Below are 21,349 nucleotides of genomic sequence, written 5' to 3'. Positions count from 1 at the left end.
AAAAAGTTGCAGAGTAAAAAGGATAATCTATATCTCTTACTCCTATTTCCATTTTTCAGTGCTTGGTTGTAGTTTAGAGGGAATTCATTTATTTGGTATATTTGTCTTGTATTTAGCCACATTACTCAAATTTTCATTTTAGTTTTCTACGTATGCCATTACATAATCATTAAACTTTTCAAAAAAACTCTTAATGCTTACACTTGATATGCAAATTTTCTAGCTTATTAATTCATGAAGATTATGTTGAGAGATAAACATAACCACATGTTTATCTAGTTGCAAATTTTATTTTAAAATGTTGAATACTTTGCAGTTGACCCCATACCTCCTAAGTTTTGGGCTAATCTGTTATGTACCAATAGATAACTAATTTATCTACTTATCTATTAACTAATGCACAGTAGATAATACTAACCTTGCCAAACATGGTTAACCTCATAGTACAAATTGGGGACCATTTTGTTTGTTTGTTTGTGCCCTCAGATTGTATGTCCGGAGTAGAAGGCAAAGCCACAGAGGCCACACCGCAGCATGGACCACTGTCTCCAGACTGCCTGCATGGTCCTCTGAGGGCGCCTCCCAGGGTGCTCACCCATCGCTGGGGACACTGTGACTGGACAGCACCGATCTTGAGGCTCCCAGAGCTGCTGCATGTCCAAGGGGACAGTGTGAAGATGGGCCTGGTCATCTGCTTGCCACAATTCTTGCTGTAAGTGGCTCATTTAGCCAAGATGGACTTTTTTGAATGTTTTATGATCAGCCTAGCATTCTCGGAATGGCCACTCCAGGGAGAACAGGTTCAGGAAGCTCGTACCACCAGTTGTTTTTGCCAGTGCCTGTCCAGGACAGCTCTTCCCAGCACCGTGAGCCACAGTTATCCTTTCACCTATCCTTTCCAGTGACACACTACCCTAGATCTTGCTTCTGATCCATTGCCTGGTTTTCCTGACCCCGTGTTATTTCTTCAGGTGGAATCCACGGGTTCTCCTTTGTCCCCACTCTCACGTGACTGCTCTGGATGCTCAGCCTGGAAGGGGCCCATGGAAGATGTTAGAAACTGGCCTATGTGCCAATAACTGTCCAGGACCTTGCAGCTGGGGGTTCTGTGGACCTGCACTTCTTAGAAGACTGCAGGGAACTCTGATGCTGCTAAAGTGGGAGATGCCCTGATTTTCAGGAGTGCTTGTGAGCAGGTCTTCCGTGGTGCTCCCCTACTGTGCATAGTCCAGGGGGGACTTAGGAGGAAGGTGGAACTAAACCGTGAGGATTACTGCAGCAAAGCCTGGTCTGGCCTAAGGAGTTTCAGTTTCTTCCACCGTCATCTCCAGGTGTCAACAGACCATCAGAGGAAAGAGGAACTTGTCAAAATAAGTTCAAAACAGACTCTCCAGATTCGACATATGGGTTATGCAGTGACAAAGGGAATTTCAACATTAGCAATAAATGCCTGTTTGGAGGCTTAGTTATTTCGAGGCCCTAAGCAAAGCCCTAAACAAGACTTCTAGGAAGTGAAAGTAAAATTCGCTTCCTTTTTATCTGCCAGCCTCCTTGGCCTCCAGCTTTCTCACAAAACACCTCCCAATAATGTGTATGCTCCTTTTAGTTGCTTGGGATAAAGATTCCCAGGAATACCATTTTCTTCCCCTGCTGAGGACTTTCTCCAATGCTGGATGAGTGGAGAGTGGGAAAAGTCCTGCAGGGTCTGAGCTACCAGACTGTACATTCAACGCACAGAGTATCAGAGTCTCTTCAGTTTCCCAGCAGTTGGGGATAACTCTGGTGACTATGAGCCCTTGAGGGCTCTGACACTTCTGGAAGCCAAAGACGTCCCCATCACAGCCCTCCTCTTGGATGCCTCCACATCAGGGCCTCAGGATGAGTGTTGTGGCCCTTCTGTCCTTCTTAGCAGGTTCTCTGTTATGAATATGTAATAGGCACTGTGGGGTTGTGCCCTATGCCACATCTCCAATGGTCAAAGAGCTATGTAAACCACACCTTTATTACTGGAAGCCTTGAGAACACAGTGCCAGAGGAATGCTGGGGAGGAGGTTGAGTGGATAAGGTGGAAAGGCAAGGTGTGAATGCAGCCAGGGACCAGTGTGACTTGAACCTGCAAAGTTGGCCCAAGGGGAAGCTCCTTAAACTTGTGGGTCCTGGCCCATTTCTCATTCCAAGGGAGAAAGTCTTTGTCTACAACTTATTTGACTGGGTTGAAAGTGCCATTTGACTCATGATACAAGGGAGCCTCCAAAGCCTCTCAGGTGGACTATGGGTCGAGAAGGCCTTGCCAGTCCACACCCCATACTTCCTGCAGGATGGAATATCAGGGATTTCAGCTCCCTGGCTAATCTTAAGACTTGGATTTCACTGCACATGAAAGGTGCTCCGCTTGCAAACATCTCCTGGGTTTGTCTTCTCACAGCTGGCTGCCAGTTCCTGATTTTATTATCTAATTGAGAAACTGGACAAGAAGTGGAATTTGGGGGCAATGGGGCCCTGACTTCTCGGCATCAGTCCCTGCTTCTTATGGAGAGTTAAAAAGAAGGCAGAATTTTCTGTATCCTTTTTCATGTGTGTCATGAAATCATCACAAAAGCTGTCTCAGATAAGGAGCTGATGGGAATTGCTTTGCTTTTCAATTCAACTTTGTCCTTGAGGTACTCTGCTGATGAAAATACACTCCACTCAAGGAAGCATTCTAATTCTCACCAAGACTATGCCGTTTGACAATATAAAGCACTAATCTTGTACTTAAGTGGCTGGTTACCCTTCTGAGAAGGCCCATGGGAAGTTTATTCACAAATCTTGTAATGCTGCTATGGCTTAGATGTTCCTGAGAGGCCTCTCTGGAAATGGCCTTTAGAGCTGGCTTATGGGCTGCATGGTATTCAGCTTCAATTTTTTTTTTTTTTGAAAGCACTCTCATTTGGGGCCTAAAATGTTATTCTCTAGTTTTTTTGCCTAAATTCACACATCTCTCAGACATTTTCCAAAATCAATTCCATTCTCTAATAATGAGTTGCCATTGAGAGCATATTCCAAAATATTGCCCATAGACTAGAAAAGCTTCCCAAAGGGCAGAGAGCACAGTGATGTCCAGTGAGGGCTTTGTTGGCATCAGCACGGAGCTTTCCAGCACAGCTACTTAGGTACCAATACTTATCTGGGGAGATGAAGTAGTTGGATGTCCACAAATAGTCTGTCGCCTGACAGGCATAGTCCATGGCCATTGAAACTTGAAGTGTTCTTTCCTTACTGAGTATAAGCCTTGGAATTTAAGGCTTTGTATTACAAAGTGAATCCAAGGAAAAACTATGTTTGTATGTGAGTTCAGCATGTGCATGTGAGGTCAAAGTGGTGTTATGCAAGAGGTCCTGAAAGCATCAGGAGAGGGAAGAACAGAGAACTGAGAGAAAGAGTCCTGGGGGAAGGGCTTTATGGTAGAAAATGGGCCTGGGACACCAAGAAGGGGACAGGGTAACATGACGAGGCGATAGAGGTCTGTGGGGGCAGAGGACCATGAAGGGAAAGAGGCAGGGGAGCGAACCCCAAACCAGGGATGCACCAAAAACTGAGGTTGAGTGGTAAACAAAAATGAGATCATTTGGTGGATTTTCCACATAGAGCTAAAAACAGTTGGAGGAAAGCGAGCTAAGGAGAGAATGCAAAGTGAGTGACCTGGAGCCAGGATGGAAGGGGTCTCCTTAAGACCATCGCCTGCCACAGCAGGACTTGGATTCTTAGATGGGGATGTTAAAACTCCTGGAGTCTGCCTAAGGACCAGGATCTTCTTCTTCCACCCAATATAAAGAGTCATGATTAACTTTTCACATTGCACTTCGATTAGAAACCTGACCATCATGTCAGTCTCTTTACTCACACCCTGAATGTTGTAGCTGTCATGTATATTACATCTACATACACTGAAAACCCCACTTCACAATGTTATCATCTTTGCTTTCAACCATAACTCATACCTTTAGAAACTTAGAAGAATGTAAATATATTCTATTCACCCCAGTAGTTACAATTTCTATGTCTCTTTAATTCTCAGTTTCCCCAGTCATCGTTTCCCTTCTGCCTGAATAATTTCCTTCAGCACTCTGAAAGAGTAAGTCTGGTGGTGATGGATTCTCTTCATTATTTTTCATCCAAGAATATAATTTTCTGATTATTTCTGTGGGATATTTTGTTGAGGCATAGAATTCTGAGTTGAAAGCTTTTTTTTTTTCTTTCAGCATTTAAGAAACATGGTTGTGCTGCCTCTGGCAGCCATGGTTTCTAATGATAAATCTGCTGTCATTTGAATTGTTGTTTTCCTATGAGAAATGTATCCTGTTTCTCTGGGTTTTCTCGTGGCATTTTTCTTTTATTTAGTATTGGATAGATGGTTAGGATGTGTTTGGACGTGGGTTTCTTTGAGTTTATTCTCTTTGGAAGTGGCTGAGCTTCTGAAATCTGTAAGCTTGTCTTTTACCAAACTTAGGAAATTTTCTTCAAAACATTTTTAAGTACCACTGCATTTTCTCCTCTCCTGTGGGACTCTGTTGAATGAATGTTAGACTTTTTATACTGGTGCTTAGGCCTTTTAGGTCCTGTTCATTTTTAAAAATCATTTTTGCTTTCTGTTATTCAGAATGGACAATTTCTATTGAACTAGCTTCAAGTTCAGTGAATTTTTCCCATGTCATCTTTATTCTGCTATCATCATGTGAAGTGGAGGGAGAGAGTGGATTGATGCAGCTGCAAGTCAGGAAATGCCAAGGATTGCCGGAAGTCACCAGAAACTAGGAGAGAGGCAAGGAAGCAGTCTCCTGTAGAACCTTCAAAAGGAATATGGCTCTGCCAACACTTAATTTTAGGTTCCTAGCCTATAGAACTGTGAGGGAATACATTTTTCTCGTTTTAAGCCACCAAGTTTATGGTAATTTGTATGGCAGCCCTAAGAAAACTGCATCAGTGTTTACCCATATCTCCTGTTCTGGTCCCCAGGCATAATTTGGATAAATATCAGATAACACAACTGAGAAACTACTGGTTCTACTAAGAGTAAAGAGGACTCTACAGTGAAGGAGCTGCGGGACCTGATTAATGTGGCCAGTAAGACAGGAGAGTATGCTTAGGAATGGATCCTGAACTCACTGATTTGGGAGAGGGCTGAATATAAAGTTGGGAATGGAAGATCTGTCACTACAGGAGAGATCTCTTGTAACACTGTGTTTGTGTCCATGGCAAAGATTCTAGAAACAATCCCATTATGCTGCTTAGATTCTTGAGAGGGAAGGGACTACATTTCTTAAGTGGAGATGCTAGAACTGTTGTGGTCGACAGAGGAAGAGGAATTGAAAGTCTGAGTAAGCGGGTATGTGGAATGGATCTTGTCTATAAGATCATTTCTTTGGAGGTCCTGAAGGCACTCCTCTTACTAGAACAGTGAGGAATGCACAGGGGAGGGGAACACCAGTACCACTGGAAAGCTCAGTGATATCTAACCGCTGCAGGCTGAGTTTTACATTAGGCAATGAGCTGTCCAGTAGCAATGGGAATACTAGGATCCTAGATTAACAGACACCAAGTAGAAGCATTTAAAAGTCAGAAGCAAACTTGGTATAAATACCAAAGTGGTCAATAAGGTTGACATATTTGTTATCTATTGGTGTATAACAAATTATCCCAAAACTTAGCATGTGAGCTAAATTAAAAATATCTTTTTTAAAAAAAAATATGCAACTAGACAAAGACACATAAAATTCAATATGCTTGTGTAAGAGAATGAATATAATAGAAAATTTACATAATAGGACAAATTTTAAGACACAAAATTTTCTTTATAATGAAATATACTCGAATACTAATAAAACTCACATAAAAATTTTTACACAGTGGCTGGAGGCAAGACAAATATACTAAAATCAAAGCCGTCTCACTCATCTAGAAATAAGCTCCCCCAAATGGAAATGCAGATGGGGGATAAACCATTCTCTTCCTTTGTACTTTATTATATCAATTAGTATCAAAAACTGTAAAATATTTAAAAAAGGATTTAGAGCAGTATATAGGTAAGGTTCCTATATGAAGAAGCCCAATCTACTGAAGTAAATAAACCAACACTCGAGTCAATGCAAAATATATGTGATATTCCTGAATGGAGAGACTCCCCAAATGAATGTCATCTCTTTAAAAGAATATATAAATGTAATGCAATTTCCATTAAAACATTGGCATAGTTGCTGAATGATATGCAGTATTAAGATCCAAAATATAATAAATACCAAAGAATAGACAAGAAAAACATAAAAAAGACTAGCAACAAGAGGCTTGCCTCATCAAATAGTAGAACAAATCAATATATTAGCATAGGATCTGGAAAAATAGATCTAAGGAACAAAATCAAGAGCTCAAAGAAGGTCCTAATAACCATAAATACAAAGGTGGAATATTAACTCAAGAATATTGTAATTTATTTCATAAATTATGCTGACTCGATCATTATTCTGGAAAAAATACCATTGTACCATATATATTTACAGAATTAAAGAAAAAACAAATTAACAATTTTAATAGAAAATTAGAAGGGAAATATAGGAATATACCTGGATAGGAAACCCAGAAACTATAAGAGAAAAAACAGATGTAATTGACCATAAAACATTTAAGCAAAAACATTTAAGCAATTCAAGTGGAGAAAAAAAGCTTGGAAAACAATGTAGTACACAAACAATAGACTTGGAAGATTATTTTATATGTAGATGGCAACAACATAACTTTCTATTTCATATGAAACAGGCAAAATTGGGCACTTGAAAAATAAACAAATGAAGCTAATCACTGGGAGCAAATCCAAATGCTCAGTAAACATAATCAGCGCTGTTCAAAAAACTGGTAGTAAAGAAAATATCCATCAAAGTGTCAGTGAAACTAGCAAAATTAAAAATCAGTGACCCCTGATGCTAGCTGGGCTGCGGAGGAGACGGACACTGTCAGACATAGCTGGAAATGGGTATTATTATAGGGCTTTAAGGGAAGCAACTTGGCTATGGCTCTACAATTTTCAAGCATTCTTTGAGCGGGAAATCTTACTCCTTGGAATATTTCCCACAGAAATAAATGCTATCGTATACAAAAGGATGTTTAGTACTAGTTTTAAAATAATAGCAAGAGATAATAAAATGACTGCCCATTGATGGTGGAATAAGAAAATAATTCATAGCTTTGGGAGTCCAAGGTGGGCAGATCACGAGGTCAGGAGATCGAGAGCATCCTGGCTAACATGGTGAAACCTCGTCTTTACTAAAAAAATACAAAAAATTAGCCGGGCATGGTGGCAGACGCCTGTAGTCCCAGCTAATCAGCAGGCTGAGGCAGCAGAATGGAGTGAACCCGGAGGAGGAGCTTGCAGTGAAGAGAGATGCGCCACTGCACTCCAGCCTGCAGGACACAGCGAGACAACGTCTCAAAAAAAGAAAAAAGAAAAGAAAAGGAAAGAAAATAATACATAGCACAGCCACATCATTCAATAGTGTTTGGTAGTCACTAGAGTGAAATAGAGCTACAGCAATTGAGCAACAGAAATCTCCTTGAACTTAAGGAAAAAATCAAGATGTAGATTAGTATATATAAAATATGGCCATTTGAGTAAAAGTAACAAATACTTGAATATATTTGAATACCTATATGTATTTATGTGTGCGTAAAAGAGTAGATACACGTTTGTGTGTGTGTATGATTGTTCAAGCAAGGATAATAAGACAGACTGCTTACCAGATTATTGGTATGAATTATGATGATTCACTTGTGGGACGGGGACATAAAGTGGAGCATTAGATATGTATTTTCATTCTGTAGTTATATGTAAGTGTATACAAGGTATACTATATTTTTGTTATAGATGAAATTAATTTATGTTAAACGACTTAAGTTAGAACAAAGAAACACAGTGTAAGCACTGTATCTACTGACTTAACAGGAAAGCATGGTAGTCAATTGAAAAAATGTGCAGAGCAATGTGGGTAGAGTGTGACCTAGTTTCCAAAAGAGGAAAGCAAACAGCTGTACATGTGTGCCTGTGACTATATATATGTGTGTGTCTGAACAAAGAGAAATATATAGAAGGATATACAAGTGCTTTTTCACACTGGTACCTTCAAGGAGAGGTGCAATTTACATTTGAGGGACAGTTCTGATTATGACTTTGTCTTTATAAAGTTTTGTACTTTAAACATGTTTAAATAGGAATATAAGACTATTCTAAGTTTTTAAAAGTACAGATATATATTTTTAATTTTGGATATATTTTTTGAATAAGGATAAAAGTATCTTTAAATTTAGATTTAAAGATTTGAGCCACAGAATGAATACACCTACAAACTGCACAAAGTCAGAGACTTCTTGCTTGCTTTTTGGAGACAAGGACCTCTTCTGGCCTCTATACCTATAAATGACCAAAAGAACTATGTAAAGGTTAATGCATTATTTTGCAAACAACTCTGGAGTGTACCTGTCTACTTGGAAGGAAGAAGACTGGACACGATGTGCAACTCACTATGTAACCACTAGAAGATTCTAGAAGATTCTCTGATGTGCCACTCCCACCTTCCTCTCCTGACGGCCGTAAAGGAAAACCCAACCTGGTGCATCCAAGGCTACTTTCCAGGACTGCATTTGGAGGACATTAACTGGAAAGATGCAGATTTTAAGGAAAAAGATTTTGGCCAAATCACTTTGGTCAGTTGGAAAACCCCAGCTTGTACTCACCCTGGAGATGCCAGACTTGAACTTCAACTTCGGTGCCTCTAAGAATCAGAAATTTTCCTTCCTCATCATCAGGAGAATGCAAGCCTGGGCTTTTGGATTTGGATGTTGAAGGCTGCGTGGCCCTCTGCCCTGGGGTGGAGGCCTCTGAGATTGGAGAGTAGCGCACATGAACTCCCTGGCCCTGTGTCCTTGTCTGTGAGCCCAGGGAAACCTGTCCGGTCTCAGGGATCCTGGGGACTTCTCCATCCCTACTGTCCTCCCCCTTTTTTGAAATCCCATGACATCTTTCATCTTTCCCGACATCTATCATTGGCCTGCAAATATTTGGGGGAACCACTGTGGGAGACAGAGTTCCTGTGCACAGCAGTAAAAGTGGTGGCAGTGCCTTGTAACGAGCTACACTGTTTGAAAACATTATCATGCATACTGGGACTTTTTTGGTTTGTAATGGAAGATCTTCAAGATAATTTCTTTCCTGTATTGCAACATTTGTTTAATGCCAAATGAATTTGCTTCTTTGGGACTTGGAAACAATCTAATTTCTCCTGAACATACATAATATGTAATTATCTGAGATGTGTTTATAAAAGTGATTTTTAAAGCAAATTTAGTGTTAGCATTGAAACAGGAGAATTGCTTACCTTGCTTCAACCTCTATATAGAGGAGGCATTTATAGGAAGAATTATGCTCACAGAATACTTCTCTGACTTTAAGACTCTGCCACGTGTACGTCTTTCTTGTGCTTTTTCTAAGTAACGGTTAAAAGTTAAAATGGCCTTGCTCTGAACAGAAACTCCCTCACATGTCCTTGTTAGATGGACCCCATCAGGGAAAAGGCAGAAAACAGACACCCGTATCTGAGAGCCTTTTGATGCCACAAGCGCCAATGGCCCAGACATAAAAACCTCCACCGAGTGGACCTGGGGTTGGATACGTCAGCCTAAGGGTCTGTGCTAGTTTCTGGGTATGAGAGTAGATTGGAGGTTCAGGATCAACACAGATGAGAGCAGTTTGTGGATGGGACTGTGTAAATCTTCAAGGAGAGACACAGTTGAAGAGGAGCTCTTGGGAGGGCTGAGAGGATCAAATAAACAACAAGACACAGGGCTGTGCCAGGGAAAGGCGCCCAGGTGCTGGCCAGAGAAGGTGTGGGGCTCAGACACTGGCCTGGGAAAGGGTACGGAACTAGGATAATAGCAGAAGCTCAGTTAATTAGAGCAAGAATTTAAAATCCGATTCTGAAGCGAGACTTGGCTGTGAGGGGTTGTGAAGCCCTAGGAAGAGGTGGGCAGGAAACAGAGGAGGAGAAGGGAAGGTTCTGCAGCATGGGGACTGGGGTCTGCCCAGCCCTCCTCCCCATCCAGGCTGGGGGTGGCTGCAGAACTCACCCTGTCAGTGTCGGGGGCCCGGGATCAGTGTAAGCTCCCTCCAGCTCCCACTTCCATACCTATTGCTGTTATTTCCTTAATTCTTCAAGTGACATATGAATTCTTTCTCATAAGAAATGAGGAACTGAAGGACAGGTCCCCCTACCCGCCCATTCTGGCTATGCCCTGTGTCCCATTGCCCACTTATTCCTTTCCATGGACATAACGACCCAGGCTTAAACACCTGAGTCAGTTGTCTGCCCCTATTCAGGAAAGCCCTTCAGACTCACAGGAGAATTTTTTGGTTCTCCCATTCATTTATTCCTTCAGCTATTCCTTCCCCTTACACACTTTTGTTAATTGTCCGCTAGACAACAGTGAGAACTTCCTCAGGGAAACCTCAGCCAGCCTCATCCCACACTCCAAACCCTACATGTTCCCTCTTCTGACGAGGTGTCCAGGGGACATCAGAGCCCTGTGGCCCAGCTCTGATCCCTGAGAGGCAACTTCATCCCCTACCTTTCAGAGGAAGGCCTCTTCCTTGTAGTTGGCTCATCCTGTCCAGGTGGAGAAGAACCCATAGTGTAGTCTCTGAAGGATTTCTAAGCCTCCTTTCAGTTGTAGGTGTGCCCCAGCCTCTCTGGGACTGGGACTCTGCTTCAGTCCTGGGTTTCCGTGACTCGGTAGTTAGGGCCCGTCCTACAGGAGATGTGGGATCCCCACCCTCTGAGAGTTGCTGAGTGAGCACAAGCTTCCAGGGCCCTGAATGACGTCATTGCTGACCTAATCCGGTGCCGTGGGCCACAGCGACAGGCATACCTGGCAACTGGTGATGGGGGCTTGGGGCAAGGGGGAAATTATATAATTGGGAAATTATATAATTTTTTTTTTTTTAATCAAAATGGACTTGAACTTTTCCTTGCTCCCATGGAGCTTCCATTTCTCAAGGAGAGAGATGCCGCAGGGAATGGTGACAGACTGTGGTGGGGTGTGACTTTCCCCAGACCTCCCCCTGCTTCTGTTTGAAACTCTTCTCATTAGTCTTAGTCACGCAAGATCCCCCTGAATCCCTTCAGGTCTCCACGCCTGAGTCTTCTCACAGCTGGTTCCTGGACTGGAAAATTGTCCTTGCCCTCCCTCAGAGAACCTGGGGTGTCGCAGAGCTGCCTGCACTGGCTGCTGCCTGTGTCCCAACCCCACCCCAGGCCAGGGGGTCTGGGACCCCTGAGCGTCCTCTCCCTGCTCCCTCCCCACATCTTAAGATAGAGAGCACTCTGTCCACCTCACAGGGTTGGTGGACCCATGGAAAACATCTAGGACAGTGGCTGCCATAGGACATGGTCATGCAAACGCTCACTGTTGTTAACCCTGCAGGTCACAGCTTGCTGAGGGTGCCCAGATGCGGTGATGTCCCTGCCCTATGGATTCAGAGCCTGATAAGCCCTCATCATGTCACTCAAGGGCCAGAGGGGAGGCTCTTTACAAACCTGTCCCTTCCTCTTAAAGGACTGGAATGAACTTTGGGGCAGAGAACAGGTCTGCCTCATGCCTTAGTCCCATAGAATAGGGCAGTGCCTGATTCAGAGCAGGTATCAGTGTGCATTTATTGAATAAGTGAATGAATAACAATCCCACACAAGACCTACCCTTATGGGCATTGGTGCAGAACAGGACTGTTTGATCAGATGCCTGAGTTGCCATCCCTCAAGTGTGGACCCAGGGCCACTGCCCTCCCTACTTCCCCAGACCCATCCCTGAACCCTTAGGAAGGGTAAATGCGAAGCTCCAATGAGCACGCCCATGCTTTTCCTTGGGGCTGCTTAGACAGTGATAGCATTATGATCTCACAACCAAGTACTGGGGCTCAGCACCCCTGTTCTCAACCTGTCTTAGGGGTTAGGAAGACACTTGGGGAAAGCCCACTGAGATCTGCTTGAGTCAGACTCTGTTTCTGTTTTGTAGGCCATTTAGAACAGGAAGCAGCAAATTGTGGGAACCCTTTGAGGAAGGGTTTGTAATGCTGAGGTGGTGGGAGGGAGAAGCTGAATATACACAGCAAAATACATGCTCTCTCCAGGGAAGAGAGGGGTGTGATTTGTGTGACTCCAGAGGGCAGGACAGAGACAAGTGGTTGGAATCACAATAGAACAGGGAAGATCTGGGCTTGGTTAGAAATGCAGGGAAAAGCCCCAGTGGCCCCTCCTTCTCCTTGGGCTCTTGCCTCCCATGGCACCCCTCACCTTGTACTGTGCCCTACTGGTTTCCTGGATCATTGCTTCCTTCCACAATTTTGTATTTCCAAATCTGGCTCAAGTATCATTTTCAAGCTAAAACTGTCTCCGAGCCATCCCTGATGGAGCTTCCCACCCTGTGATGTGCACTCTTTGGTACCTACTACAACCCTTTGCCATAACTGTAAACACACTGGGTTGCATTTACTAATTGTAGTGGATGCAACAATGGCCACAGGTTCTTCCTCTTTCTGTATCCACACCCTTTTAATGTGACTCTACTGTTCCTTGAAGAGTAGGAGTCTTTCTCCCTCTTTGGGATGAGGCTAAACTTATGATTGCCTTCGTCACTGGGACAGTAACAAGCCTGATGCAAGCAGAGACTTGAAAGGAGTTTATGTGTGGGGTTGCAGTGATGCTCTTCATACCCTGAGAATCCATGGGAACAAGCCCAGGGCAGGCCTCTGGTTGATAAGAGACCATGTAGAGACAGCATCCAGCTGTTGCAGCTGAGTTATTTTTTGAGCAGCCAGCCCTCAGCTGACCCAACCCCCAGCAGATCTGGCGGCTGACTGCAGACACATGAGCAAGTCCATCTGGAGCTGTAGAGCCTGGCCTAGAACAGAACTTCAGAATGCCAAGGTACATGATCATGAGCTCATTAAATGGTTGTTGTTTCAAGCCACTGCATTTCTGGGTCATTGGTTGCATAGCAAAAGATGCCTAATATACTTGTTAACTTGGCTGTTTCCCTCATTTGATTTTCAGGAACCTCTGCTTCATCATTTTTGTATCAATATTATCTGGTATAGGTTCTGACATATAGCTATTATTTAGTAAGCCTTTGTTGACTGAGTGAATAAATGAATGATATGTATATGTAGGTGTGAATCTGTGCATAAAACCACCTGCTCAAAAAACCATCTTCTTTACACATTTTAAATAAACTGAATTCAACTTCAGATCTCCGCTTCCCAAACTGATGGAAAATTTAAGCTTATTTATTCTTAGGTTACTCCCCACCCAGAGTTGTGCAGTGACTCCCAGGGTCTAATGAAAAACAGAGGCATTGGGGAAGAATCTCAGTACAGCCTTTCCCCCGTCATGTGTGGTGTCTCTAGAAACATTGGTTGGCAGCTTCCATATCCTGCTTGAGCACAAGCACTGTGGCAGACCCAGGAGTACCATGATAAGGCTGGGCTCCCCTAGGCACTTCCGTTTCCCTCCAGATGCTGCCACCTACTCCAGGGCACCTCCCAGAAACAGGCCAGCACCTTCCTAATGTCTAGAACTCTCTCTTTCCTTTTCTCAACTCCCTGTGCCCCTCTCAGCCTCTCGTTCACTTCGTGTAATGTCAGTGAGCTGAGGTTTTTACAACAGACACCCTGAAAGCCATGCAGTTAGGCAGCTTCTGATCTGAGCCCAAAATGAGGTGGAACAGGAAGAAAACATAGGAAAATTTTATGCGAATTTAATGTTTTATAAATTATCTTCCCATGGGTGTTCTAAGGGCCCTGCACAAGAATTCTCTCAGGCCTCTTACAAGTTGCAATACGATGAAAAGAGAATTTTTATTTGTGCCATAATATACTGGGCAAGATGCAAAGAGCAGAGACAGCATTACAGGAAGGATGCAATAGCAGTTGGGGAGAGGAATAACTTCCCATCAGTTCTTTGTGGCATCTTCATCAGTACACTCCACCTCCTTAAAAGTCACTGCAAATATTGCTGATTCCCTCACACCTCTTCAAAGAGCATCTCTCAAATTACCACAAGCAGTAATTGCTTTGTGCTCCACTTGCGGCTGCATACATAATTATGTTTAAAAAATACAAAAGCCAATAGGGTAGAAGGTTAACACAATAAAATGAAACTGAAATAAAATTTATTTTTCATATTTATTTGGTGTAATCTTTTCAAGGTGTCTACCCAGGTTTACAGCAAAGAGAGAACTCAGAGAAACACAGCCGTAAAATAATAGGTATCACTCCCTGGTTACATTATTTGTGTGTTGTATTGCTTGTCATCTGCCTCCTCCTCAAAAATGGAAGATCCACAAGGACAGGAATTTGTCTGCTGTGTTTCTCACATATTCCTGGTGCACGGGACAGTGCCTAGCACCTAGGAAGTGCTCAAAAATATTTGTTGAATGAATTCATGAATGCTGATGAGTTTGCTAAATTTGTACTGCTCTCCTTATTTACATCAGTGAAAACAAAGATAAGGAAATAGAGACTATTACTCATCTAACTCAGGATTAAATACAATGAGGAAAGAGCTTGTATAATAAAGTGACTGAAAAAAATAAAATTTTCTAGCTATTCAATACTAATTGAATAACCAGGCACTCTTCACTTGTCTGTGGAGAGAGATACTCTGCTTCTTGCATGCACGTTGCAGGATGTTTGAGCAGATATACCCTGGCCTGGTGGTGTGTATAAATGCACAAAAGGCATTTAATTTAAAAAATCCTGCTCCAGTTCAAGCATTATCCTTCACAAGTTTTTTAAATGAGTAAAAAGGAATATATGAGAGCAGCATAATCTCTACATTTTCTTTTTTCCAATTTTGTAAAAGAGGACAGCAAAGGAGGTAGTTTTAGCATTATGAAAATGAGCAGATCTGTAAATTGTAAAATAGAGGACAGATGTTGTGAGTTTCTGCTGTCGTTGATTGAACGTCCATGACCAAGACCATGGTGTTGCACAACTCCAGGGGTTGGCATTTTCTCACAGGCTACGCAAATGACATTTCCTGAGTTGTACAGTGCATAACCTTCACAATTCTATGGGCTGGCCCTACCCACAATATGTCAGCCAAAGTCGTGTGTGTGTATATTCAATTTTATTCTCAAAGCTGCTGTTCAAAGTTAGGGTGATTAATTTTCTTATATTAGAGAACAGCAGGCTATGACTCTGACAGGTTAAATGGCTTGCTGAAGTCCATAGACCACTCTTTGCAACCTGACAAACTTTCATTTCAACATGGAGGACTCCTGTTAGCATTTGTTGTAGGACGGGTCTATTTGCGATGAACTTCAGTTTTTGTTTATCTGGGACAATCCAAATTTCTCTTTCATTTGAATGAAATTTTGCTAGATGTAAGTTCTTGGTTGACAGTTCATTTTTTTTTCTCTCAGCACTTTAAATATGTCATTGTCCTTCCTTCTGTCCTTCAGGGTTTTTGATGAAAAATATGCTATTAATGTTATTGAGAATTCCGTGTGTGTGATGACTTGCTTCTTTCTTGTTGTTTTCATGATTCTCTGTTTTTTGCTTTCAGCAGTGTGACTGCAATGTGTCTCAGTGTGGATCCCTTTGGGTTTATCCTGCTTGGAGCTGTTAAGCTTCTTGGATACATGTCTATTCATTGGTATTTATTCTACTACATATTAATTTGAGATATAAACTGAAGTACAAAGATAATTAAATAAAAAATTTGAGAGTGGTTGCTTCTAGGGAGTGGGAAAAATTTTGGTATGGGGAAAGGAATTTCTGTTTTCCTTAACAAGTTTTACAGAACAAGTTGACTCTTCAAACTGAGTGCACATATAACTTTGATAAAGCAAACATTAAATTTTAATAAACAGGCAAAACATAGAAACAGTCTACAAAAAATGAAATATAAATGGCTCAACCACACTCATAATAACAGAAGTGAAAGGAGAGAACATTATCACCTATCTGATTGGCAAATGTCAAAAAGGTTGGTAACACACCGTATTGACAAGAGTGAGAGGTGACAGGCATTCAAATACATTCTTGATACAATTACATCAGGTTTGACTTTACACAAGGCATTAGGTAATGTTTATTAACATTACAAATGCACATGCCTTTTGGCCTAACAATTCTACTTCTGGAAGTTTATGCCATGGGTACACTCACTAAAGTGCTCATAATTATGTATGCACAAAATCAGCATGTTTGGAACAGCAAAATATTTGAAACGAATGTTCACCATTAGGGGACTGGAAAAATAAATTTACATCCACACAATAAAGCACCATGGAAGCATAAAAAAGAATGAGGACATTCTAATGTACTTATATGAAAATATTTCTAGGATATTATGCTAAGTGGAAAAAAAGCAAGGTTTAGAACAGTGTATATGGTATGATTCCACTTGTGTAAACAAGAGGAAAAGGCAAGAATTTATATATATATATATATATATATATATATATATATATATATGTATTTCCTTGTATATTCATAGAAACATTTCTATTTTGATACCAAACAATTTGTTTCCTTTGGAGAATGGAACTGGGAAGCTAAGGGTAGAACTGAGAGGGGGACACTGTACCCCCTTATGCTTTTTGGATTTGAATCATGTAAATGTATTACCTATTCAAATAAATTAATTCAAATAGTATGAATGAATGACTGAATGAATGAACAAAATAATTCAGTTAATGAATAGAAACACACTTTACACAGGCCTTTCTGCAAGTCAACACCAGAGAACTTTATTCACCTTTCACTTACCTAGTCTCAGCATCATTATTTTACTGTTTTTCTGTGCTGTCTCCTCTTATCTCTTCACCTCTTTTTCATTGTCCAGTCAGGCATGAAGCTGTCCAGGAGGGGCAGAATGACCACCAAAAAGACACAAAATAATATTTTAGTGATATAACCAAGTGTTATAATCTGGTCCTAGTCTTGTTTATTCAGAAATACCTAGAATGGACCAGACATACATGTCACCAGAGAGATATATAGAGAAACCAGACTCTGGCTAATAAACTTATAAGAAATAGACCTGATTAGACTAGATGTTCACATTATACTGAGCAACACATTCTGATCCAATAAACAAACTGTGTAAAGAAGATTACTAGAGCACAGGTCTTCAAACTGCATTACTTGGAAAGCAGAATCTTTCTGAAGAGTGCATGGGCACAGTCTTAAGGGAATCCATTTTCATGTTCTTAATTTTCTTATCTCTTCTAAAAATCATTTGCCCAAGAAATCTCCTACACTCCCAATAGCTCTTTCCCATTTTGAGAAAGAAACATTTATCTATTAGCTATCCTAGCTCTTACCATGGTGCGTCTCCAGCATTACTAGATATTACCAAATTGTCTTCAACTGATTTTACTAATTTTTAGTTTTACCTAAGAACAGGCATTGTCAGTCTTTTTAATTTTTTAAACATGAGAAGTATGAAATAGTACCACAATGTTGTTGTCATATGAATTTTGCTGATTATTAGAAATATTGAGGACATTTTCACATTTACTGGTATTTGGTGTTCTTCTGTAAAATGATTTTTATACTGTGTACTCAACTTCTTATTTTTTTTTCTCATTTAGCATTAAGAGTTTCTTCATGTATTCTTGATACTAATCTTGTGTTGGTTACACAAATATACATGTCTTTAAGCATTCGGGACTTCCATCTGTGCTCCTGGGCAATTTCAATGTGCTAAAGTTTTAATAGAGTCAAATTTATCAGACTTCTCCTTTCTGGCTTATGCTTTTTGGTCTTCTTTAAAAAATCCTTTGCATTCCCTAGGGCACAAGTATATTCTCCTATATTTACTTCTAGGTATTTTGTTCCTTGCCTTTAATATCCTTAAGTCTTTAATTTACCTAGAATTGATCTTTAAGTATGGTATGAGATAAGAAAGACAATTGGATAATTCTTTCCCCCACTCATTTGTAATTACAACCCTACTGTAGATTAAAATTTCTGTAGTGTGTGCTTACTTCTAAGCGCTCTAGTCTGTTTAATTTGGGGAAGTTTGGTCTATTTATACACCAATACTATAATATCTTAATTATTACCATTTTAAAATAAATGTTGACTTCCAGTTGGGTGAATCCAAACATTTTGTTCTATAAAAACTTTTTGGGTCCTCTTTCTACATATGCTGTGAGAGTTAGCTTTTTAGACCCCACCTCTCCCCACAAAAAATCTCTGGCAGAATTGCGATTGATACCATATTGAATTTATAGATTGATTTTGGGAAATGGCTATCTTTATTTTTAATTTGTTTTTTGGAGATGGAGTCTCACTAAGTAGTCCAGGCTAGACTCAAACTCCTAGGTTCAAACGTTCCCAGCCTTAGCCTCCTGAGCTGATGGGACTACAGGCACAGGTTACCACAGCCAGATGTCATTGAAAATATGGAGTTATTTGCCATCCAAGGACACAATCTAATTATGTATTTACTTAAGATGTTCCTAATATTTTTCAATGAAGATTTTTAAAAGTTTTCTAACAGATCTTGAACATCTTTATTGATATTTAAAATGTGTGTGTGGAGTGCCATTGTAAATCACACTATCTGACAAATTATTCTTTGTGGCAGCTTTTTAAGAATGACTGTACATTCTCCTTCATGTCTCTGTTTGAGAGATGGAGGCTAATTCTTGTTGCCTTAGATCTGGGATGGCTTTAAGACTTGCTTTTAACAAGTAGGTTATGGCAGAAGTGATGCTGTATGACTTCTGAGGCAAAGTCAGAGAAGGCCATGCAGCTTTCTCCCAGTTTTCTTGGAATGCCCATTTTCTGAAGTCTCCCTCTGAGATGTTTCATATCATAACTCAACCACCATGCTATGAGAACTGTAAGCCTTATGGAAAGGTTACCAGTAGGTGCTCCTGTCAACAACTCCAGTTGAACTCATCTCCAGGCATAGCAAGACACATGTGAATTAGAAGACCATCCTGGAAAAGGATCCTCCATGCCAATGGAGCTCTTCCAATCCAGCACTCCCAGCTATTTGAGACTTCTGCAGTAAATCCTCATGTATCATAAAGCAAAGAAGAGCCATTTCATTCTCCCATTTTTTTCAAACTTCTGGTCCACAGATTCTGTTAACATTATCAAATTTTTATATTTTTATATCACTAAGTTTAGATAATTTTGACACAGTAACAATAATCAGAACATTCCCTATTGCCATTATAGACATGCAACTTAATTTTGTACATTTATCTTATATTTAGCAACTGTCATTCATTCTAGACTCTCATTCATTCTAGAAGTCGGTTTGGGTGTTTGATATCAGGAGTTGTCATGCTTTTTCTTAACAACCCAGACAAGAAATATGTTAGGTTTGTGGGCCACATTGTTTTTTGATAAAACTGCTCAACTGCTTTTGTGGTAAGAAATCAGACACAAACAATACGTAAAAAAATGGGCATGGCTGTATTCCATTGAACCTTTACAGAAAGAGGAGCTCCTTGGGCTACAGTTTGACAATACTTCTTTATATAGATTATTATTTACTTGTGGTTAATGACAGCTATGTTTCTTCCTTTCCAATCAATGGTCAACCTGATAATAGGACATACATTTTCAATGGAGGCAAAAATTGGTTATTCAATGGGGGATAAAAATAGTCTTGAATATTACAGTTGTGATCTATATATAGGTCACAAACTGTGACCTATATAGTTTGTGACCCTATAAAGGGCTACAGTACATATACATGTGTACAGTATTTCTGTGGTATAAAAATATCAGGGGAGGAGTGGCAGTTATTGGAAAAAAATACCTAAAAAGGCTCCTTAGGGAAGCAATAACTTTTAAAAAAATGTTACAATTCCCTGCTCTAGGGTTAACATTATCTAGTACCATGTCAATAGAAATAGTAAATCAAGCAAGCCATCTTATCTTATTACTAACTTTAAAAATAATTTTTTTTTTTTTAACTATGATGGTATCTAGCTAACTAGACATGACACTAGCTAGCTGGTATCACACAAACTCTCCCACAAGGAACAACCATAAATGCTATAAAATAATAATATTTTTGCAAACTGTTTCAAGCCATGAAATAACCATTAAGGCAATGAGTACTTGAGGGATGAAAAACTTAAAAGCCTGAATGTGGGGAAACTCAGAAAAGCGAGCCTGATATATAGCTCATATTTTCCCTTTGAGTCTTCAGTAACAGCCCAGAGGTTGAGAAGCTCAACAGAGCCTTTAACGGTCTCTAAAAGCTAAGGAGACAAATATAAAAGCTCCATTCTGCTAAGGACAGGCAATCCTGCATTTTACTAAGGACAGGCAGGCTTTCAACTCCAATCCTTGAAAGTAGTAGAAAGGGAAAATTGGAAACATACCAGACCTCACACTGTCTGAAAACACAGCTTCTAATTATAGGAGAACTGCCTTGCCATGGCATGAAGTACTGCCATGAAGCCAGTACTACTCTGATAACAAAACTGACACAGACATCACATAAAAATAAAACTATATACTAACATTTATTATGAATATAAATGCAAAAATCCTGTACAAAATAATAGCAACATTTATAAGCAAATCTAGCAACACTTAAAACATGATCAAATTGGATTTATCTTAGGAATGCAAGCTTGGTCCAAACTGTGAAAAACAATCAATGTAATAAACCACATTAACAGGATGAAGAAAAAAAATCACATAATCATCTCAATTGATGTGGAAAAAAGCATTTGACAAAATCCAGTACTCAACAAACTGGGAATAGAAGGCAACTTCCTTATCTTAATAAAGGACATCTTTGAAAACCATCCACAAATATCATACTTAATGCTAAAAGATGGAGAGCTTTCCTACTAATATCAGATATATTTTTACCACTTCTATTCAACACTGTACTGGAAGTTCTAGGCAGGGCAATTAGGCAAGAAAAAGAAAGAGAAGACATCCTGCCTGGAAAGAAAGAATTAAGACTGTCTCTATTTGCTGATTATATAATTTTATATGTAGAAAATCCTAAATGATCCAAAAAACAACTATTAGAGCTAATAAACAAGATCAGTAGTGTTGCTGGATAAAAGATCAATATACACAAATTGTTTATATTTCCATAAACTTAGAACTTGGAGGATTCACACTTTCTGACTTCAAAATGTACTACAAAGCTACAGTAAACAAGATACAGTAGCATTGGTATAAGGCTAGACATATAGATCGATAGAATAGAATTGAGAGCTCAGAAATAAACCCATACATTTATGGTCAATTGAATTTTGATAAGGATGCCAAAAA

The 21,349-nt window shown here is 40.2% G+C and overlaps 1 long non-coding RNA gene across 1 annotated transcript in view; it reads right to left on the bottom strand.

Moving 5' to 3' along the window:
- Window positions 1-10,853, bottom strand: part of LOC117071580 — an 89,130-nt gene extending 78,277 nt beyond the window's left edge. Inside the window, exon 1 of the long non-coding RNA XR_004432363.1 lies at window positions 10,645-10,853. This is a non-coding gene — a long non-coding RNA (uncharacterized LOC117071580). The remainder of the gene's footprint in view (window positions 1-10,644) is intronic.
- Window positions 10,854-21,349: the final 10,496 nt, after the last annotated feature.

Source organism: Trachypithecus francoisi, unplaced genomic scaffold, assembly GCF_009764315.1.
Source record: "Trachypithecus francoisi isolate TF-2019V2 unplaced genomic scaffold, Tfra_2.0 Lachesis_group3, whole genome shotgun sequence".
NCBI classification, from domain to species: domain Eukaryota; kingdom Metazoa; phylum Chordata; class Mammalia; order Primates; family Cercopithecidae; genus Trachypithecus; species Trachypithecus francoisi.
The sequence above is the reverse complement of the archived record's forward strand: the minus strand, read 5'-3'. Positions and strand labels throughout refer to the sequence as shown.